At 44.1% G+C, this 24,030-nt stretch overlaps 1 protein-coding gene across 2 annotated transcripts in view; it reads right to left on the bottom strand.

The window, feature by feature from the left end:
• Bmpr1a (bone morphogenetic protein receptor type 1A) overlaps positions 1-15,037 on the bottom strand; it is a 116,533-nt gene extending 101,496 nt beyond the window's left edge. Inside the window, exon 1 of one of the 2 annotated variants that reach the window (XM_076544405.1) lies at positions 14,899-15,037. The gene's annotated coding sequence lies outside the window, so the exon portion shown is untranslated. The remainder of the gene's footprint in view (positions 1-14,898) is intronic. The other variant, XM_076544406.1, reaches the window with a different exon arrangement.
• Between the last annotated feature and the right edge of the window lie 8,993 nt (positions 15,038-24,030).

Genomic DNA, 24,030 nt, shown 5'->3' on the forward strand with positions numbered 1-24,030 from the left:
CAGAAGCTTCCTAAAATACATATATATAATACATACAGGTATATAAATTGTATTTAAATGGAGTCAGTTATCATATAATGGGGGAGATAATGCCCCAACTAGACATCATATGCTACCAAATAAAACTCCCAGGACTAAGAGGAATGGGTTACATCTTTTTGAATTGCTGGCTAAAGGGGTCCCATGGATCAACCCCCTCACACACACACACACACTTTACAGGATATTGCCAATGCTATGAGTTACTCTCCACAGCTTGACAGTAAGACCCTATTGCTGAAAACACAACATACTTAAGTCATCAAACGCGGAGAAACAGCCAGTGTTCAACTGGAAGTTCCAGTCCTGCTGCCGAGTGTTCCGAGTGCTCAAACACTCCACATGCTACTACAGGAGAAAATGAACCAACAGTCTCCCCCACCCAGCTACAAACCCCACATCATCTGTCTCCAAACACACACACTGTGCAACAGTAGCACAAATGCTGTATGAGTAACCAACTGCCTTTGATTGGATTTAATCCTAATCCATGGGACTAGAACCCATACCTGACACTGACCAAGAACCTCAGACTGGTAGGTCATAGGCCCCAGGGGAAAACCTACTACAATCATTTTGCTAAATGATCACACCAATAAAAGAACTCCTAATGATGTTTTTCTATATACATAGATCAGTGCACTGCTGAACACTCACCAGAGAAGCTTCTTTTTGCACTAACAGAGACTCACAACCAAACATGAAGAGAGTGAGAGACTTTGAAGCACTCAGCCCTAAATGGCTCGCTCACGCGCGCGCTCTCTCTCTCTCTCTCTCTCTCTCTCTCTCTCTCTCTCTCTCACACACACACACACACACACACACACACTGCCCCCAATGCTCAGGAATCTGTGCAGAAGAGAAGGCAGAATGATTTAAGAGTCAGAGAAGTGGACAACTCCAAGGAAACAGCATTTTCAGAACAGAACTGATGCCCATAAGAACTCAAAAACGGGCTAGAGAGATGGCTCAGAGGTTAAGAGCATTGACTGTTCTTCCAGAGGTCCTGAGTTCAATTCCCAGCAACCACAAAGGTGGCTCACAACCATCTGTAATGAGAACTGATGCCCTCTTTTGGTGTGTAGGCAGACATGCAGACAGAACTCTGTATACATAACAAATAAATCTTTAAAAAAAAAAAGTTTAAAATAATAAAAAATAAATTAAAAAAAAAAAAAAAACTCAAAGACTGCAGCAGCAAGCACAAGACTTGCACAGGTCTAAACCAGATAAAACCCCAGCATGGAGAGGGGAGTAGGCACAGAGTCTTCCCTAACTAAGAAGCTATTTGCAATAGATAGTGGCTGGGAAAGGAAAAGTCTGTTATGTGCAATGGAGTGACCCTGGGTACATGCTTAGGAACAGTTGGCCAACACAAAGCAACTCCCCTTTTGTTGTTGTTCTTTGTTTGCTTTAGGGTTTTTTTTTTTTTTCTTGTTTTTTTCCCCCCCTGGTTTTTCAAGACAGGGTTTCTCTGTGTAGTTTTGGTGCCTGTCCTGGATCTCACTCACTCTGTAGCCCAGGCTGGCCTCGAACTCACAGAGGTCCTCCTGGCTCTGCCTCCTGCGTTTTGGGATTAAAGGTGTGCTCCACCACCAGCTGGCAGCTTTGGGGTTTTTGTGGGTATTTTTTTTTTCATTTTTTATTTATTTGTTTGTTTGTTTTATGTGCATTGGTGTTTTGCCTGCATGTATGTCTGTTTAAGGGTTTTGGGTCTCCTGGAACTGGAATTACAGACAGTTGTGAACTGCCATGTGGGTGCTGGGAATTGAACCCGGGTCCTCTGCAAGAGCAGTCAGTGCTCTTAACCTCTGAACCATCCAGTCCCTTGTGAGTGATTTTTTTTTTAAATCGTTTTGTCTTTTAAGAGAAAAAACAGGAAGGGGAATCTGGGACCTAGGGTAAGGAAAAGAATATAACAAAAATATATTGTATGCCGGGCGTTGGTGGCGCACGCCTTTAATCCCAGCACTCGGGAGGCAGAGCCAGGCGGATCTCTGTGAGTTCGAGGCCAGCCTGGACTACCAAGTGAGTCCCAGGAAAGGCGCAAAGCTACACAGAGAAACCCTGTCTCGAAAAACCAAAAAAAAAAAAAAAAAAAAAAAAAAAAAAAAAAATATTGTATGAAAAATTTTAAAAATAAATAAAACTTTAGGATCTGAAGACATGACTCAGCATTCTCTTGCCAAGGACCTGCATTCAATTCCCAGCACCCACATTGGGCAGTTCACAACTGCATGTAACTCCAGCTACAGGGGGATTTGAGACCTCTGGCCTCCACAGGCACCTATACTCATGCGGGCACACTAACACAAGCATACACATAATTAAAAATAATAATAAATTTCTTTTAAAAATTTAAGAGACTTGAAGTTATTTTCCTGACAAATATTAATCTTCACTAACATTTATCAAGCTTCTACATTAAGGCAGCCCAAGTGCTCCATCTTGCCCTCACAGTAACCCTCTGAGGACTGTCACTGTTCTTACTGTGAGACTTAAGAGTTTTAACTCTTGGGCTGAAGGCAATAAACCTGGTAAGCAGAGTATAAAGTACACAGCACAATAAACATAAATGACTAAACATGGAGGCTCAGAGGTTATATGGGCTGCTTTCCCAAAGGACCTGGGTTCAATTCTCAGCATCCATATGGCACGTCACAATGGTCAAGAAAGTCCAGCTCCAGGAAATCTGACACTTTCTTCTGGACTCTATGGTCACCAGGCATACACATGATACACAGACATACATTCATGCAAAACACCCACAGCCATAAAATATTAACTAAAACATATAAATAAGCCAAGTCTTTTTAAATTTATTTTAGTGTCTGGGTGTCCAGATTAATGAAAAGTCACTGCAATCATTATCAAGATGAATTGATTTGTATTTTTTATTTTGTTTTTTTTTATGTTTTTGTTTGGTTTGTTTGGTTTGGTTTTTGAGACAGAGTTTCTCTGTGTTGCCCTGGCTGTCCTGGAACTCACTTTGTAGACCAGGCTGGTGCTGTACTCACAGAGACCCACCTGCCTCTGCCTCCCAAGTGCTCCCTCCAGCACTCTGGAGGCACTACACCTAGCAGATTGGGGGGGGGGGGGGGGAGACAGAGTTTCTCTGTGGAGCCCTTTCTGGCTGTCCTGTAACTTGATCTGTAGACCAGGCTGGCCTTGACCTCTGAGATCCACGTGCCTCTGCCTCCCAAGTGCTCGTATTAAAGAAATCAACCAGGGTAAGGCATGGTGGTACAATCCTTTAATCCCAGCACTCAGGAGGCAGAGGCAGGCAGATCTCTGTGAGTTTCAGGCCAGTCAAAAACTACACAGTGAAATCCTGTCAATAAATAAAAAAATAAATGAGCAAGCCAGCCATGGATGATAGTCCATGCTTGTAACCCCAAGCACTCAGGAGGGTGATGATTGAGACCATCTTGAGCTATGTTTTTAATGTGAGAACAGCTTGAACTACATAGCAAAACCCTATCTCAAAAAGAGAGAGAGAGAAAGAGAGAGAGAGAGAGAGAGGGAGGGAGGGAGGGAGGGAGGGAAATTAGCAACTTCTTTGTGTAAAAATTACACTCAGGGGTCAGCAAGACAGTCCATGAGTAAAGCCCTTACCCTGCAGGTCTGGCACCTGGAGGGAGTTCTGTCCCTGGGACCCACATGGTGCAAGGAACTTATCAAATTCTTCAAGCTGGCCTGATCTCCACATATACACACATACATGTACACGCAAAATGAATAAAAAAGGAATTTAAAATATCTAACTTAGCAAAGTGTGGTGACTTTAATGCCTGCAGTACTCAGGAGGCAGAGGCAGGCATATCTCTGTGAGTTCAAGACCAGCATGGTCCACATAGCAAGTTCTAGACTTAAAAGAGAGTGGGTGGGGGTGACTAGAGAGATGGTTCAGTGGTTAAAAGCATTTGTTGTTCTTCAGGTGACTAAGATTCAATTCCCAGCACCCACATGGCAGGTCACAAGGGTCAGTAACTCCAGTGCTGGGGATGATGCCCTCTTCTGGCCTCTGTGAGCAGTGCACACACATAACACAGATATACACTCAGACAAACACACACAAAATAAAAATAAAATCTAAAAGAAATTTAACTTACATGATGACTTATCACTCTTCCTCAATGTTATGCCCAGAAGAACCTGGACAAACCACTTACTCTTTCATGCAAACTGATAAAGATGCTATGAAAATAACTTTAAGAAGAACAAAGACTTAGCACAATGTCAAGTTATTATGCCACTCCATTTTTTAAAATAGCATTACATGAGGGCTGGAGAGATGGTTCAGCAGTTAAGAGCACTGGATGTTCTTCCAGAGCACCTGAGTTCAATTCCCAGCACCCACATGGCAGCTCAAAACTGTCTAAAACTCCAATTCCAGGGGAGCTGGCACGCTCACACATAAATACATGCAGGCAAAACACTAATGCACATAAAATAAAAATTTAAATTAAAAAAATAGCATTACAGCTGCAGGAATATAGGAAGGGGTAGTAGTAGAAGTATGTAGAGAAGTACATCTAATATTATATTCAACCTCATTAAATCTTTAGTTTTGGACAACATATTTTAGAAAATTCAGTTTAAAGCAATTTACTCATGCTTAAAGTATTTTTATATATTTTTAAATAACACTACTTTTAAGTATTTTTTAGAGAAACTTCACTTTGCTTATCTTTACCCAGATGCTGGTGTAGAAGTGAATCTAGCCATTACTGAACAGGAGAAGATTTTTCTCTACTCTCTTTAGGTTCAACAACTAGAGCCTACAAATTAAACACTCTCTCTCTCTCTCTCTCTCTCTCTCTCTCTCTCTCTCTCTCTTTCACACACACACACACACACACACACACACACACACACACACACACACCGTCATAAGAATTTAGAGCCATCAATCTATCTTACCAAGGAAGCCCAAGTGATATAAAGAGCGTAGAACCAAGTAACTTTGTAAGTGGTGATTCAGAGACAGACAGAGCACTGTCTATTTATGTGTGGTGACAAACTCTCTTTAGTAAGACTCAATCTTCCCTGGTTTCAAAATTCCAAAAGCTTGAAGAGCTTTGTGACAACTCAAGTCCCCCGAGGAGCTTTAAGAGCTTATGACAAGTGAGTTCTTTTGGAAAGCTCTGCTTCAGGCAAGTAAGGAATTTGGGACAAAATTCCACTTACAAATGCCTTCAGGTCAAAATGATTTTTATGACATACAAGCATACTCTGAACTCTGGTGCTGTTAACAAACACAAGTGTGTGCATTTTCATTGTACAAGGTATTTCATTTGCACCGTTAGCAATACCAAGAAGCTTATGACAAATTCAGAGCGCAAGCTAATTCTTAGAACAGCAAAGGAATTTTGTAGCAGGAGTAACTTTTTCAGCTGGCAGATTAGAAAAGTAAAATAGACTGATACTTGCTGTGGGGAAGAAGACACACAAACACCATTAGCTTGGATGTAAGTTCTGAAGCTCTGACAGGGCAAACAGGTACTTTCTATGAAGTTTGTGCATCTTCTCTTGGAGTAGATGCATTTGTAAGAATTTATCCTACAAAACTGTTTCAGAGTAAGACAGCACTGTTTATAACACAAGAGGAAAAAACTGGAAACAATCTTACATTAATCGATAGGGGACTGGTAATGGTGAACATCTACATGTAATCATACCACTCAGGACACTGAGACTGGAGGATGGCCACTTGGTTCAAGGCCAATAAACATCAGCCACTGGTATATAGCAAGACCCTGTCTCAAAAGCGAATAAAATTCAAGTGTATCCACAAAATGGAATACTAGTTATATTAAAAGACTGAAAATCAAAATGTATTGACATAAAATTATTGCTCACATATAGTCAATGAAAATCAAGTTTTTTTTTTAAGTGGCCTATTTTGGGATAGGGAAGGAAAAGCATGGGAGAAATGAAGACAATGGAAAAGAAAGATTACACTAATCCCTAGGCCTGTATCAGTAGTAATTGGAGGTAAGGATTACAGAATATTCTCAATACATCACTCTACTTAATTTTAAGCACTTCTGCTAACAGGAAAAAAAGGAGTAAAAAAACAAAACAAGACCCAGGTGCAATAGCATACACCTGTAATCCTGGCATTCAAGGAAGCTGAGCCAAGATGACTGTTGAGTTCAGAGTTCAAGACAACTCTGAGCAACAAAGGGAGCCTGCCAAGAAATAAACAAAACAAAACAAAAAACCTACTAAATAATAATTTCTTTAACCCAATGTATCCAAAATAGTATTTCAATATGTAATCAATATTTTGAAAGCACAAGTATTTTACATTTTTGCACTATTACAATGGCTGCTGTAATTTAATTTACACACCATGACATAACTCAGACTAGCCACATTTCAAATATCTAACATCCGCATGTAGTCGGAGTAATGCAGTGATCAATACAGATCTGAAGACTTAGGATGCAAACCCAGAAAGGTCTAGTTAGGCAACTTAGGCTAACAACAAGGTAGTAAGTAGGAAGTGAACACCGCAGGAAACACAGGCCGGGCCAGAGAAAGGTAGTCTCAGGTGACTTAGATTTTATATTGTAAGCAAATAAGAAACAAGCAAATTTAACAAACACAAATGATGAGGAGAACTATTTTGGTAATATGCAAGTACTCTTTTTCTTTTCTTTTTGAGACAGGGTTTCTCTGTGTGTAGCCCTGGCTGTCCTGGAGCTTGCTTTGTAGACCAGACTGGCCTCAAACTCAGAGATCTGTCTGCTTCTGCCTCCCCAGTGCTGGGCTTAAACGTGTGTACTGACCTCGAGGACACCACCACCACCTGGCCACATTCCCTTTTTTACTTGCAAACACTGCCAAGGCTAAAAGGGGGTTTTCTGGCAAAAGTCAGGAATCCAGCAATGCCACCAGGGCCCAAAGCACAATATGACCTATAATATCAGCCACTACTGCTCGCTCTGCCCTGAAATCGTGGAACTTTTTTCTTCCTTTTTTTTTAAACTACACTTATTTATTTGCGAGGGCAGCGCACACTCGTGGAGGTAAGAGGACAACTTGCAGGAGTGGGTTCTCTCCCTCCAGCACACGGATACCTGGCAAAGAAATCAGGTTTGCCTCAAGATGAACCCTCTTCCTTTCTTTCTCTGCAGTAGGAAAAAGAGCTGAAAGGTCGTATGTTCTCTTTCACTTTCGAGCCGAGGACCCAGCAGATTCCGGTAGTGTTGTGTGCTATCCAAGACTGCACAGCTAACTTTGCAGTAGACCAGTACTAGACTCTTCCCATGCAACTGGAAGCCCAAAGTTGTCACTCCCATTGCTTTTTTGGGTAGTTTTTCATAGTTCCTAAATTATCCATACTGAATATATTGCTCTCATAATTTTAAGAAAGCAAACATGTTTGCTTTTAAACAAACATCCTCTCTCTCACTCTACATGCCACATTCAAAACACTTGTGTTCTAAACCCTAAACAGCCAGGGTTCCTTGTCATACTCTATTGTAAGGTCCCTGAACCCCTCTTCCCCTCCCCGCCCCCAGCCCCCAGTGCATCTTAACCTAACTACAGTTAGACAACTGCTTAATGTCAGCCTTCTCTACTCAGGCTATTAAGTAGCTATTGCGTGGGCTCTTTGCTGAATATACCAGGAGACCCTGGGAAGAAGTCCATAGCATAACCATGAAATTGCTCCAAAACTATTTTGTGTGTTTTTCTTCAGATTCTAAAAAATGACCTTTAGAAGACTAAGAACCAAAGTGGATTTAGCCTTATCTAGCCAGTTATCTTTTGTTTGGTGGAAACAACCGCTTGCCCACCCCACATGGTTCTCGGAAGACCACCACGGTGCTGTTTAAAAGCTCAGTGTTCCAAAGGGTAGGGAAAGACCCCAGTGACACTCCATCCTTCGTGTACATGCATAAGCAGCTCTGCAGAAGACAGTTATACAACTAGAAAAGGTTTCCTTGCCCTCCCCTGAATCCACAACAGTCAGGTCCAGGTAAGCCTGGACTAGTTACCAGTGGCCCTCCTCTGCCAGATAAATGCCTTGGCCAAAAAATGAACCCCAAATTGTGAGGACAGAAGACATGTGAAGACATGTAAGGAGAGAAGACAGAACCCCAATTCCACCACTAGATCCAGTCACACTTATTTCCAGGTGTTTGTTTGAATATGGTGGGCCTTTCTTCTCTTAAAGATAATACATATCAGGCTTGTCAAACTGCAAGCAAGTCACTTTTGAGAAGCACTCAGTCAATCCTGCTGTTAAAATATACAATCTACATGGTAATAATCACTCAGATTGTCTTCCTCCAGCCCAAACTTCTGTGAAATTCCAGCTCCATATATACAACTGCCAAAAACATCTTTAAAAAAAAAAATTGGGGGCCAGGCGGTGGTGGTGCAAGCCTTTAATCCCAGCACTTGGGAGGCAGAGCCAGGCGGATTTCTGTGAGTCTGAGGACATCTTGGTCTACAGAGCGAGCAAGATCCAAGACAGGCACCAAAACTACTCAGAAAAACCCTGTTGGGGGGGGGGGGGGATTGGTGCTAGAGATGGAACTCAGGGCTTCATACCTACACAAGTAAACCTCTGAGCTGCAGCCTGGGCCCCAGAAACCCGATTTGGTTGTTTAAGGGATGTTTTAAACTCCCTAGATTAAAAAAAAAAAAAAATACACTACTTGGGGCCAGTGAGGTGGCTCAGTGGGTAAATGCGCTTGCCACCAAGCCTACCCAATGGAGTTCAATGCCCAGAAACCACAGCGTAGCAAGAACTGGGGCCATGGCACATGTGAATCCACACAGGCACACAACCATCAATCACTCAATCAATGCAAAAAATATACCATTTTTTTCCCACAGACCTGTCTTTCCTCCACATTTTTTCATCTCAGTCATCAATTCAAATCAACTCTGCTTCCCCAGCTAGAAACCTGGGCATCAGTCTTAACCAAACTCCACCCTTTCTCATCTGAACCTCGTTAACCAAGTCTTGCCATAATTTTCTTCCTCTGTCCTCTCCTCTATGGGCCAGGTCATTAAAACCTACTTGCAAGTTCCAGGGTCTTCGGCTTTTTCTTCAGACTGATTCTTCAGTGAGTACTTACTCTCCCAAAGGCAAAGCTAATGTCTTCTCCCCACACCTGGCATAGCCCAGCCCCCTCAAATCACATTACAGCCAGAGGAGGATGCAAGCCCCACTTCCTAGACACCAGCACTGCAAGTCTACACCATAAGAAAACAAGGTCCATGGGCAGCATAACAGCAAGAGCAATGAAGTCCACAACTGGAGAACTGCAATGTGTACTCAATTTCTATTCATTAGTTCTTTATTTAACTGCCTAGATGAACCTGATTTAGGGATCCACTAAGCCCAAGCTGAGATGACTTCCACTGCCTATCAATTTCCTTAAACTCCTAGCTAATGGTCTTTAAAAAAAAATTCCCCCAAGATCTCTTGGCACATTGCTGGGTGTCGGGATTGTCCTCAAACTCACAATTCTTCCACCTGAGCCTCCAGCGTGCTATGATTTCAAGTACAGGCCTAACTTACTTACTTACTTACTTCTGATGTTTTCGAGGCAGGGTTTCAGTGTGCAGCCCTAGCTGTCCTGGAACTCACTCTGTAGACCAGGCTGGCCTCAAACTCACAAAAATCTTCCTGCTTCTGCCTCCTGTGTGCTGGGAATAAAGGTGTGCACCACCACAGCCCTGCCCCCAACTTTTTTTTTTTTCGTAAGGACTGGGAGTCTGGTGGCATACACCTTTAATCCTAACATTTGGGAGGCAGAGGCAGGAAGATCTGTGAGTTCAAGGCCAGCCTGAGCTACAAAGAGAAACCCTGTCTTGAAAAAAATGATAATAAAACAATAAAAATACTGGTTGAAATGACTGACGCACATTAAAATAATCATTACATTTAAAAACCCAAAGACATTTTTATTTTTACTTGTTTTTGGTTTTTTAACAGAGTATCGTATAGTCCAGGCTGGTCCTGAACTTCAAATCCCCCTCTGTTTCCATCTTGAAACTGCTGGGCTTTTAAGTGTGCACCACCACACCTGGCTTATAATTGACTTTGAAAAGCTAAGTACAAGCTGGGTATGATGACAGGCAGCTGGATTCCCAGCTACTGGCAGGAAGATTATTTATTCCAGGAATCTGGGTCCAGCCTGAGCCATACAAGACGACCCTGTCCCTTAACAAGAACAGAATAACATACAGTAGACTCCCCTTTACCATGGAATTCCACCAACCTCAGACTAAACAGGAAAAGAGAAATATAATAGAAATTAAAGTGGAAGGGGGGGGGGACATGAAAACCAAATAAACTCCAAATAAAATATTTTATTCCACCATGCCATAGAATCCATCCCTGGTACTGTTAACAGGGCCAAGAAACTGTGGGGCCTAGGGGAGAACTTACTACCACTATTTTGCTAATAGACACAGTACTAAAATGACTCCTATGACTTATTGCTCTACTCATAGATCAGTCCATCTCTCAATCCTCATAAGGGAAGTTTCTTGCAATAGATGGCAATTACCACAGAGCCCCTCAACTGGTCAATGTGCAGAGAACAAGAGACTGGAGTACTCCACATTAAATGGAACCAACATATCACACCCCTCCAGGAAAGGTTCAAGGATCTTGTAAAAGGGGATGAACAGGAAGACTGAGGTGGTGGACAACTTCAAGAAAACGGTGTTTTCTGGACACAACAGGGCACTTGCACATAGAAACTCATGGTGGCTATGACAGCATGCACAAGACCTGTACAAACTCAAACCAGACAAAATCCCAGCATGGGTGAGGGGTGGGCATGCAATCCCACAGGTAGCTGAGGAGCTATTGGCATTGGATAGCTGCTAAGAGAGGGAGTCCATTTTCTTGAATGGTGTGATCCCTGGCAGGCTGACCATACTCAGGGTAGCTGAGCAGCACAAACTGAATGATGAGTTTATTTTTTAAAGATGTTTAGGCTGGGCAGTGGTGGCACACATCTTTATTCCTAATATTTGGGAGGCAGAGGCAGGCAGATCTGAGTTCAAGGTCAGCCTGATCTACAAAGTGAGTTCCAGGACATACATAGAGAAACCCTGTCTAAAAAAACAAAAAAAATTTACAGGGGAACCAGTGGCTGATATTTAGAACTGAATGGTATTGTAAAATAAAATAAAAGGAAAAAAAATTGTTTTAAAGAAGAAAACTCGACATTGGGTGGACAGGGAGATGAGGGTGGAGGATAGATCTGGGAGTCTGCGGTATGAATATGATCAAAATATACTGTATGAAATTCTTGAATTAATAAAAAACATTTTAATTCAAAAAATTATTTCTGGAAAACTCAAGAAATAATTCCTGGAAGAGAAATATGAAACCCAGGGCTAAAGTGATGGATCTAAAAGGAAGAGTTCTTGCTGTTCTTACAAAGGACCCAAGTCTGCTTCCCACCAACTCTGGGTGGCTCACAACTGCCTCCAGCTCCAGGGAACCAACACCTCCTTCTGACCTCCCTGGACACTGACATTCACAAACATACACGAACCCACAGACATGCATGCACACAACAAATTAGAAATAAAAACAAATCTTAAAAACTATAAAGATCTAAAATTCACACAATTTTACACAAACAATTATTAAATAAATTGAAAAGTCTTCTCCAGAAAAAAAGATCTAGGCATAAATGGTCCTATATATAAGCCAGACATTCAAGGGCAATAATCCCAGTCCAAACTGCTCCTGAAAAGATAGCAAGAAGGAAAGCTACCCAATTATTCTATAACTATTCTAATCCCAGTACCAGCACAAACTAAGACTTGTATCAGAGTTGGCAGGAATACAAAGAAGAGTCAGAGGATCAGGAAGGAAAGCAGTAGCTACACATGCTGGCTACAGACTAGACTCGGGAAGGGCTGGGGAAGAGATCTGGGTATGATCCATTAACAGGAATAGGTAGCATCATAAGCCGACCGCTAAGGAAGAGCTCATCTCAACTAGACTACCAGGTACAGTCTTTTACATAAAGCAACCAGAAGGCTTCAAGTTCAGAAGGCAAATCTGGAATTGAGAAATAATCAGAAAAATCTCAACAAGAGTTGATGGGAGGGCCAGCCAGGTGGCTCAGCAGGCACAGTGCCTGCCACCAACCAAGCCTAAGGACCTGAACTTCCAGGACACACATGGAAGGAAAGACTCACCCTTGCAAGCAGTCCTCTGACCTCCACAACGGTGCCGTGGCAGCATACACACAGGAATGAGTGCAATAATTCCAGGGAACTATTTTTAAGAGTTATGTGAAAAGTGAAACCTGGAGAACACTTAGAATAATTAGGAGAAAGGAGAATAACGGAGGTTGAAGGGAGACAAAAAAAAAAAAAAAGAATAAAGCTAACCATGCCATAGAAGCCCCCTTTTCACCTAATTTTTCTCCCTTCATAACTGTGACAGGATGCAAAATAACATTTTTAGGGAGGTCTTCCTAGATTCTCTCAGCAACACCAGCTCCAGGTCAGGTCTCCACTTTAAGCTTTTATAATACCCTACACTTTAATTATCATCACAATTACACTTAATTATATAGAACTCATCCTTCTATATGTCTCCCTCACTAGACTTTAAGCTCCATGAGTATGGGTACAGTATCCGTGGTTGCCCCCCACCCTTAGTGGGTGCGATGAAACAGTGTAGATGAGTGAACAGCAAGGATACTTTGTAAGGATGTGAAGCCAGCTGGGGATGTAGCTCAGGTGTGGAGGGCTTCCCCAGCAGACACTTCAGGCCCCACAGCAGTGTTGAGATCTGATTAAGCTCCGTTCAGTTCCTTCCTGAATGTGAAATCCTGTCAATGAGGAGTTAAGTCATGGATGGCCACAGTATCCAGGGGGAATAGTAAGCCCACTCCGGGCACTCTCCAGGAAGGGCAACCGTATTTGAATTTTACTTCAATAGTAAGCCCACTCCGGGCACTCTCCAGGAAGGGCAACCGTATTTGAATTTTACTTCCATTTTGCTCTAGTTTGCAATTTCTCTTTAACAACCATGTATTCCTTTTTTTTTTTTTTTTTTTTTTTTTTTGGTTTTTTCGAGACAGGGTTTCTCTGTGTAGCTTTGCGCCTTTCCTGGAACTCACTTGGTAGACCAGGCTGGCCTCGAACTCACGGAGATCCGCCTGCCTCTGCCTCCCGAGTGCTGGGATTAAAGGCGTGCGCCACCACCGCCCGGCTCATGTATTCCTTTTATAAGGAAAAAAAAAACCTTCAAAATGTTAATGATTTGAAAAGAAAATACAACACAGCTTGAGAGAAGAGCAAAACTACAGAAAAGATTTTTGTAAACTGAAGGATCCTAAGTAAAAAAAAAAAACAAAAAAAAAACCCCAAATACCAGCCTGGTCTACTTAGCCAGTTCCAGGCCAGCCTGAGCTATATAACAGTGACACTGATCACAAAACAACAACAACGACAAAAAGAAACAAGACAACAGAGATCATGCTCCAATAGGAAAAGGAGATGATCCAGGTGTTAACTAGTCTGGGGGTTGGGACCCCCCAGAAGGAAAGTAGATCTGAGAAGGAATCCAAAGCAAAGAGCACATGCTGGAGGCTTCACTCTTGAAGGGTGGGGAGAAATGAAGACAGTTGGCTTGAAAGGGCACCACGGAGAATGTGAGGGGGAGAGAGAAAACAGTGTCGGTTCAATTAAAAACGCATTCCAAATTTAAATCTGCCTTCCGTAAACTCTTGCGTTCCTACAGAAGTGTTCATATTTTAGTTTTGACCTTAAAAAGCTATGATTAATTTTGGTTCAACATCCTTTCAGTTCAGCTGAGAACAATAATAAGCATTAAATTACCCTTTACTTTACCTCCAAGTTTAATTCCCCTCACGAGCCAACACAAGTCGTTTACAACTCAAGCAACACAGGATTTCATGCATAACTGGCAAATGCTCTTAAGTCTTTGCACAATCTGCTTTTGTAAGAGGGTCCCACTCTTGAATACTACGTCCCTGGGTCCAATCCCAGCTCACTTATCTAAGTTATTTAACCTCTGCGTCTCGGTTTCCTCCTCTAAAACAACAATGAATACAATAACCAGGGTTATCTTAAAAAGTAAATGACGTGACACGGGTGCTAAGCTCGTATCGTGTCCTCAGAACAGTCTGTAAACCGTTGAAAGGAGAAAACCTGCAGCCCCTGAACCAAATGAAAAAGATCCACACCACGACGGAGTCTTTCTTACAAGTCACAAAACGCCGGGCACTACCACACAGCGTATTTTTTGTTCTTCCCTGACGCGTTTCTTTCTTTCCTTTTCTCTCTTTTCTTTGCCAAATCTTTCCGCTAGGAGTCTGGAAGGGGAGGGAGATGTACACGCAATCCAGCCCAAAGTTTTCCCGAAATCCAAGTGCAGAATCACAACAGACATGGCAGCGGAGGCCGCGGCGCAGAACAACAGGTGAACCAACTCGCAGGGACCGAGGGAGAACCCCGGCGCCTTCCCGCAGCCAAGTGGGACGAGCGCTTTAGCCCGGCCTCCATCCCCGCACCGAACGTGTTTGTTCTGGTTTGTTTGTTGTTTTTTTTTCCTAGCAAAGTCCCGAGACCCAGCCCCAGACTCCGCGGCGCAGCTCTGGAGGGGGAGCGAGCGCCGTTCCCATTTAAGGACTCCAGAAGCGTCCTCCGAGTGCTGGGAATGCGAACAAAAGGGCGAGCGCGGGCGGGCCGGGCCGGGCCGCGGGGCCGGGGTCTCCCGCAAGGGCCCCGCTCCGGCGTGTCGCGGCCTCCCCCGCGCGGCCACCGTCGCCCCAAACTTCGCCGGCCTCCCGCGGCGCACCCGCACTCCGCGACCCGCCAACTCACCGGGATCCCGGGAAACTCATCCTCCGGCGCTCGGCGCAGGCGGGCACGGACAGCCGCGGGGCGGCGGGGCCCGGCTCGGCCTCCGCCCTCGGCGCGCAGCGGCCCGGGCCCTGTCGCCCCTCGCGCGGCCGTGAGGTCGGTCCTCGTCTCGCGCGGGAGCTCCAACCTCCCCTCCCTCCCTCCCTCCGCCCTTCCCTCCGCCCTCCTCCTCCTCCTCCTCCTCCTCCGCGCGGCCGGCAAGCAGATTCCAATCTCTGCCGCCTCAGCCGCGGAGGACGCGAGCTCGCCGCAGGGGGATGGGGGGGGTGGCCGAGGGGGAGGGGCCGCGCGCGGGGGGGGGAGGGGCGGCGCGGGCGAGAGGCGCCGGCGCGCGCGCACTGGGAAGGGCCCCCGCCAGCTCTGCGCGCACCCGCCCCGGGGCGCTGGCCCCGCCCCGGACACGAACGGAGCCGAGAGCTCGGCGGAAGTGCCCGAAGGGCCCACGGAGCCCGGCGCCCCTCTGCCGGGAAGGAGGGCCGGCCGCCGGCACGGGGGCGCCAGGTTGCCGCGGGAAGGGGGGGGCCGCCCCTCCGCGCACGCCGCCGCCACCCGCGTGACGGAGGGGCCGCTGGGACGCGGCTGCGTGAAGTAGACCATGCAGGCACACCCCTCATGGGGCCGAAGCTCGCGCCGCACGTGAGAAGCGGACTGGGTGGCTCCGAAGGCGCCCGAGGCTCCGCCGTGCGGGGTCGGTTGCCCGTTCCGAGTTGTCGTTGAAAAGAAAAAAATGTAGCCACACTGCAGTCATGACTCACCCACCCACCGCCCCGCTCCCGGGTTCTGGTTCTGGCCCGCGGGGAGGAACGTGGAGGTGCGCGCGTTCTCGGGGTCACGTAGCGAAAGCCGCGTCTGGGCCCGGGGCGCTGGGGTTGCTGTGATCTGCGGGCCCGCGAATTCCTCGCGTGTAAGATTAGGAGCAGCGGGAGCCGGCCGAACTGAAGTCAGCGCACTATAAATATGACCATTCTCAATCCACCTTTGGCTCAGCCCAGTGACCTCGTATACCCTCCCGAGGCCCATTCCCTCCTTTTAGAACACGCAGATCGCTGTCACTACCTCTTCCTTTACCTCTCATTCTTCGTGCAAAATGCCGTTAAAAGTTTTCAGTGATCCGTTTATGAAGAAAGGGAAGATGTCTTTTCTTTTAAACCAGACGTTAAATACCAAACTTCTTCAGTAAGTATTTCAACAAATACAGTGTTCAGTTAATTCATTTTTCTGAAAGTACTTAAAAATCTCTTGGAAAATCGTTTACAATAGAAGAAAGAGGAAAGAATGTACCAGACACTGATACCTGTGTATTTACACAGTAGGGAAAAAAACTTAGTCTCCAAAGTATTCCCTCATATTCAGCTGAAAATATTTAAATTCCCTTATATTCTGGTTTAAACTGTTTTGTGCCCTTTTCTCCTTGATCTGCTTTTGCCTTCAGAACCGTCAGTGCCTCCATGATACTTGATTACACTTCAGGTCTGTTCTCATCTGTTCTCCTGAACTCTTGTGCTGTCTCGGTTTTGAGTCACTGCAGTATTCTCACTGCACTGAAGGTTTATTGTGATATCAGAAGTTTCTTGCATCCACGGAAGATGTCACTTTTCTTTCTTGATATCTCTACATACTAACCTTCTTTAATTTCAAGGAAAAGAGTGGACCTTTGTTCCAGACTCATTGGACAAAAGTCTCGTGTATGTAGTGTGCTGTGAGAAAACCATGGCAAGTGGACCTAGTCTGACTTCTGCAACCTAATTTGATTTGGGGGTCTAGAAATCAGTCTATAAGAAAGGCAGGAATCTCAGGTTGGAGCTTTAGGAAATCAAGCGTGAAATGCACGGATTGGTGATGCCTGACAAGTTTCATGCCCCTGAAATGATAGCAAAATGGCATCAGATTTTAATTCATATCTTTGCGTCTCTACAAAAAGATCCTTTTCAGATATTTGGGAACGTAACTCGGTATTCTCATGCTCTCCTTAAATCAACTCACCCAGGCTTAAATCGGTAGCATATCACAGCCCACAGCCTGCCTACAGACAAGTGAGCTGGGCCAGGACATGGCTTGCTTTTGGGCTCCTGGCATGTATAAGCATGCCAGCCTGTTTCTCCGGTTTGCCTGCCCACTAAATGAACAGAGAGCCAAGAGCCGGAGGAGACATCTGGACACGTATGGTCTGGCCCCCAAAGTCAAAGGCAACACTTCAAGGTCCAATTTAATATTCTGTAATGCAATAGAATTCCTTTAAGTAGGTTAGTAGAAGGGACTGGAAATGGGCCTTTTCCTCTGGACAGTTAGTCTTATAGTCCGAAGAGTGGCAGTTGTTGCCTGAGCAAATCAGGAAGCATTCCCTTCCGATAGGCCATGGCTCCTCCACCACACACATTTTGGTTTGTTTTGTTTTGTTTTGAGACGAGGTTTCTCTGTATAACAGCCCTGGCTGTCCTGAAACTTACTTTGTAGACCAGGCTGGCCTTGAACTCCAGAGATCCGACTGCCTCTGCCTCCCAAATGCTGGGACTAAAGGCATAAACCACCACACCTAGCTTCAGAACACTTTTTCTAATCACCTATCTTACGTAAATACCCCAGATTTTGTTTTTATATTACTTTTTATTATCTGAAATTACTTAGTTTATGACCTGAGCCCCTCTACCCTGTAGGGTGTAAACTCCAAGAAAAGAAAGACTTGTAGGTCTGTTCTCCTCCGCTCTCCTCAGATCGTAACACTCAGTGTTTGTTAAATGCTCAGTGCCTGGTGTTGTTAAATGAGTGAGAGATAAGCATGGATTTCCTCTGAGCGCTTCTGTGACACTAAGACCCTTTCAGTGTTAGAAGGTAGCGTGGCTGTGAAAGAGGTGAGGATTGGTCAACGAAACTGGATTACATCACCCTTAGTGAAATAGGGACTTCTGCCTTCAGGGATCCAAGTTCAATAGATTAATCCAAGTTAATCCGTCCAAAGTCATTTTCCTGTTGTAAAGATTTTACGAGGCAGAAGGCAGCAGTAAGTCATTGTGGGTACAGAGATAAGGGCTCAGTGAAGACTAGTGGAGGGATGCCCTTGGGAGTGACACCGGTTTGTTCAAACCCAATGTTAAATGGATAAACGTGTTATGTTATGGGAAGTAGAGGGGACACATGCGATTTTCAGCCTGGACACTACCGTATCATTTTATTAATGATACTCCATCCTGGTTTACATACAGTATTTAATTTCTTATTTTTTTACTTCTAAACAATTTTTTCTTCCTTGTCTCCATGTTCATTTTGATTTGCTTCAAAGCACTTGTTTTCTGTGCCTGGAAGATGTTTCCTGGGGCTATCGTTGAGGAGTGGCACCACTTGGTGCTACTTAATCGGTGGCCTCTGTTCCTCCCCCTTAGAACCCAGTCCTTTCCTACCCCGAGGCAGAAAGGATCCACAGAACTTCTCCCAGGTACACGGCCTGACTTCTGTTGTATATCTCTCTCTTCTGTGTTTATGTGGGGAACTCTGACCCTGGCCCTTATCTGAGAACAGCCCTTTTATGTATGTATTTATGTTTGTTTGTTTGTTTGTTTGTTTATTGTTGTTGGGGATGGTATATGTCTGGCATAGCCTGCAAGAAGAAACTTCCAAAACTGGTTCTCTCCTTCTGCCATGTAAGTTTCAGGCACTGAACTCAAGTTGTCAAAGTTGGCAGTAGGTGCCTTCATCCACTGAGCCATTTATTTAATTTTGAGACAAGATTTCATGAATTCCAGGCTGGCCAGGAACCCGCTGGCAGAGGATGACCTTGAACTTCTGACCTCCTGCTCCCACCTGAGTGCTGGGATTACAGGCTTGTGCCACATCCCCAGATTTATGCAGTGCTGGGGCTCTAACCCGGAGCTGCCTGCATGCCGATCAAGCACTATACCTGGTAGACTACATCCCGCCCCTCTGCCCTTTGTATTTAAATCCTGCACTGTCAGCCTGCCTAGACTGCAGGCTTCTCTGTCTAGTGTCAGGATTCACCCAAGTCCTAGGGTACAGAGTGGCCGCGCTATGTGCCTCTAGCTCTCTACGTCTACACTCTGTGTTCCTGGCTGTTCTAGCCATCTAATCAGCAGTTCTTTCCCCATTTCCTGGGGCTGGGTATCCTGGTGCCAACTGTTCTCCTAGACTACCACCTGTTGTTTGCTCACTTCTCTGGTTATCAGGTGCTGCCTACGGGAACAGCAATTCCTCCCATCCCAGCTCCCACTCAGCCCAGCACAAGTCGTGTCCTTCCCATCCTGCTGTATAGCTCACTACCCCACCTTCCCTGCCTTGAGTGCAGTAAGTTAATGACCTATTACCAGAAAAAAATATATAATAATATATATGTATATATAGCATAAAATGTTAGATAGAGGAAATACATACGTGTGTGTGTGTGTGTGTGTGTGTGTGTGTGTGTATACTGGATATACTATAAATTTTGCCTGACAAAAATATCCTGGCTTGCAGCTGGGCAATGCTTGCTGTTTTTGTTTTGTTTTGTTTTGTTTTCAGTACTGAAGGTGGAACCTAGAGCCCTTGTTTATGCTTCGCATGTGTCCTGCCACTGAGCACCAGGCCCTTACCCTTGGTTCCTAACACTGCTTAGCATCCCAGTGGGTAAATGTTCATTAAACGGTGACTGTATGACAGTATGGCTTAGGCATCATGTGGGCTCCTGTCTTCTCATGGCACAACTTTCATTGACTGCAGTCTTAATAGCTGCCTCTAGCAGTTAATGTGAGACTCCATTTGCTTTTGAAAACAACTTTCTCACTTCTTTCAGAGAAACATAATTTCTCCAATAGCTAGTGCCTGTGTTTCTCTAAAATGTCAATTATTTTTATTTAGTTTGCCGTGACCTTAAAGCCTGTCTTCCTCACTGTATGCCTGAACTATACTAGCTCACCTCCTACGTGGTTATCCTCTCAGCTAGGCATGCCACTTTTTCTAGGCTTCTTCTAGTGAAACACCACATTCCCATTAAGTCTAGAAACCACTGCATTGTGATAACAATCTGTTAGACTTTTCTCAGAAAAAGATCATGCACCCCTAACCATTTATGTGTGGTGCTTCTCAGCCCCCCAGCCTAGGAAAAGATGGCTAAGGGCATCAAAATAGGAAAGGTATCAACATCTTTGCCTCTGCTAATTCATTGTTTTCAAAGTCCAGCTGGAAGAGGGAAGTAATCACAAACTGCTTTTCTTCTTGTCTCCCCACCCCCGCCCCACCTCCACACACTTGCCATCATTGCTAGAGTCCAAGTGTGTGAACACCAGGGTTGCTAGGTTACCAAGGGACGCATTATTCAAGCTCTGCCTTTCATGACTGGTGTTGTCCAGAGTTGTTCTTCCTTCCTTCCTTCCTTCCTTCCTTCCTTCCTTCCTTCCTTCCTTCCTTCCTTCCTTCCTTTCTTTCTTTCTTTCTTTCTTTCTCTTTCGTATGTGTGTGTGTCAGTGTGTGTGTGTGTGTGTGTGTGTGTGTGTGTGTGTGTCAGGGGCACCTTTTAGAGACAGGGTTTTTCTGTGTAGATCTGGCTGTCCAGGAACTCACTTTGTAGACCAAGCTGGCCTTGAACTCAGAAATCCTGCCTGCCTCTCCCTCTGCCTCCCGAGTGCTAGGATTAAATGTATGCAAGAGTTTTGTTTTGTTTTGTTTTGCTTTGTTTTGTTTTTTTTAAACACCTGCACATGTACCAAACACCATGAAAGTACTATTCCAGTTATTATCAGAGAGCCTAATTGGAGTGTGTGAGTGTGTGTGTGTGTGTGTGTGTGTGTGTGTGTGTGTGTGTGTGCGCGCGCGCGCATGTGTGTGTACTCATGAACACGTGCTCAAATGTGTGCTTTGCTGGAGATCAAAGCCAGGGCTTTCCACACATATTTTAAGCAAGAAGAATGTGAGCAGAGGCACTCGAAAGCTCTAAACAAAATGATAAGGAGACGGAATGAGGATTGTCCAGATTTGATAAGTACATGTCTTAGACCTGTTTTGAAATAGTACACAACATAAACATGTACAGCTATTACATGTTAATCAAAGACAGTTTTTAAGTTATTAATGAATTTTTAATTGCTTGATACTATGTACCTTTTAGGGCAGTTGGGAAGATATACTTCAGCATTTAATTTTCTGTTACAAAATAAGTATATGCATAAATAAAAGGAAATCAGGACAGAGTATCAGGAGTGCTCTGAGTTGAAATCCAATGGACAGCTATTATTTCCTTCAGTAAGTTTTACCTCATACAATGGGCAATAACACTTTTATAACCAGAAAACTTGTAGCTAGAGCAGTGGGTAGGTCATGGTAGAGGGCTTACCTAGCATATGCAAAGCTCCAAGTTCAGTCTCCAGCACCAGAAAATTTAAAACAACTGATTGTGATCCAGGTATGGTGATGAATACCTGTACTCTCAGAAGCTAGGAGGTGATGGGGACCAGAAGTTCAAAGTCATCCACAGATGCATATGGAATTCCAGTCCATCCTTGGCTACCTGAGACTGTTCGAAAGAACAAAATAAGAGCTTGAGAGATGGCTCAGCAGTTAAGAGCACTTATTATTCTTGCAGAATACCTGGGTTTGGTTCCCAGCATCCACATGGTGACTCACAACCATGCATAACTTTAGTTCTAGGGAATCTGACACCCTCTTCTGACGTCCAAGAGCACCAGGCATTCATGTAGTGCACACACACACATGTACAGGCAAAATACTCATACACATCAAAAAAATCTTTTCTAAAAATTGTTTAAAGAACAAAATAATAATAATAATAATAACAATTGGATGGTTAAAAAAAGATTGAGGAAGAAATGAAAATGACAAGCTTCATATTTGTCTTAATAAAATTAGAATTCCATATAAGATATGTAATTGAAGCTTCCATGTATTTGATTGATATGTTTTTCTTCATAACAAAAGTTACTGTTATTCTTTCCATAGTAACAAAGATATTATTGGTTATAAAATACGCTATTAGTTTAGATTTTAAAAAACAAAATATCTCCAATTAAACTACAACAAATCAACAAGTGGAAGACATTGTGGTTTTGAAAGTTTTTCTAAAACATATATCTACAAAATGATAAAATATGAAATTTTGATGCATCCAGAAGACAAAATAACAGCATACAGGCAAACAGTTTGGAATGTTGAGTTTTCTAGGTTTTTAATATATAATTTTTTTTTAGTACAATCCCTAAATAGCCAGGGTATGAATGTTGAATCACACACACAAAAAAAGGCAGTACAGTCGACTTCATATAAACATATAAAACAAACAAAAGTGAATAACTTATGATTCAGTCATATAAAGTTTAGAAGAAATACCACCATCAAGTCACATGTTTGGATTATATTGCAAATAAAAAATTAACTTCTGACAGTTGCTTACACCTTCAAATGTGTGATGACAAGAAAAGCTGGATTTTGGACGTCTTTGTCTTTGGAGAAGTTGCACCAGGCAGTCAGTCTTGCTGCGGGAGGATGACTCGACTTCTGTCCGGAAGCTGAACAATAGTGCTTGTTGCTTATGGGGCCATCAGGAAAAGCCAGCTGTGGATTTGGTTTTAGTACAATTAATTGCTTCCGCTGTATATAAAATTGAAAGAATTGGGTGCTTTAGTGCGGAAGAAGGATATCCTGCTGCACAGCGCCTATTTCCTCACAGAGGCTATCACTGAGCTCTTTGCCCTTCATTTGAATGCATTGGATTATCCTGTGATGAAAGACCAAAAGGCTTTTCATTTTTACAGTCTCTTGTCTCCGATTTATCTGGCACCTCGCTGGAGATACCTGCTCTTCTTCCAAGCCTGGCTAATTGCTAGGATGTCAGAAGGTAGTTAATGACTGACTTCCTTTTCACAGACTAATTGTGAGCCCCTCTCCATTTTTATCATGGAGTGTCATTTCTCACCGCTGGGTTAAAAGAAAAGAAAACAGTGAGCTCTGTCACTGTTTCAAATGACAGATGCTACACATTTTCTATGCCAGTTTTCATCCCCTGTCACTGTATACTTTAAGACCAAGACCATTACGTGTTTTTATAGATTCCACTATGAGGGATTGTCCAGCCAACATAATAGCCACTTGACCTGCGTATGTGTGACTACATGAATTATAAACTAGTTATAAGTAATCAAGTATGGTGGCACCAGCCTATGAAACCTAGAATTTCAGGATGTTCTGTGGGTATAGTTCAATGAGGAAAGTCTTAGGCTAGCATACCAGGTACCTTGAAAGCCAAGGCAAAGTTCAAGGCCTGCTTGGGCAGCTTAGGAGTCCTGGCCTCAAAATTGGTGGGGGTGGATGGTGGGTGGTAATTGCTCAGTGGTATTAGGCCCCGGGTTCAATCCTCAAGGCCACCAAAAATAACCTTTTTTCTTTTCCAAGACAGGGTTTCTCTGTATAGCAGCTCTGGCTGTCCTGGAACTCACTTTATAGAGCAGGCTGGCCCTAAACTCAGAGATCCACCTGCCTCTAAAATTAAACATTTTTTTTTTTTTTTTTGGTTTTTCGAGACAGGGTGTCTCTGTGTAGCTTTGCGCCTTTCCTGGAACTCGCTTTGGAGACCAGGCTGGCCTCGAATTCACAGAGATCCGCCTGGCTCTGCCTCCCGAGTGCTGGGATTAAAGGCGTGCGCCACCACCGCCCGGCTAAACATTTTTAAAAGTAAATAAAACATGAAATTAATCCTATCAGTTTAGCCTTACCTGCTCACATTTTCGCCTTCTTTGTAGCCACAGTCAATGCTGGACCATGTAAAATCAGTGGCTGCCAAGGTGAGACAACATGCAGTGAGCATGTCCATTTTCACTGAAATTCCTGATGGACAGTGCTCACTGGGAAGCTTGTGTCTATCCGGCGAGCCAGAGCTCTAGTAGCTATGTCTCCAGGGCCGGGAATCCTTCCTGTAGTTTCTCCTAGGAAAGTGTCTGAGTGAGTAGTGCCAACAGAGGTTACTACTCACTAGACATAGTTTCGATTTACGTGCTATCTGGAGGCTGAGAGATGGCTCAGTGGTTAAGAGCACATGCTGCTCTTGCAGAGGACCTGAGTTCAGTTTCTAAAACTCAAGTTGGGCAGCTCACAACTTCC

Source organism: Peromyscus maniculatus, chromosome 9 (genome assembly GCF_049852395.1).
Source record: "Peromyscus maniculatus bairdii isolate BWxNUB_F1_BW_parent chromosome 9, HU_Pman_BW_mat_3.1, whole genome shotgun sequence".
NCBI classification, from domain to species: Eukaryota; Metazoa; Chordata; class Mammalia; order Rodentia; family Cricetidae; genus Peromyscus; species Peromyscus maniculatus.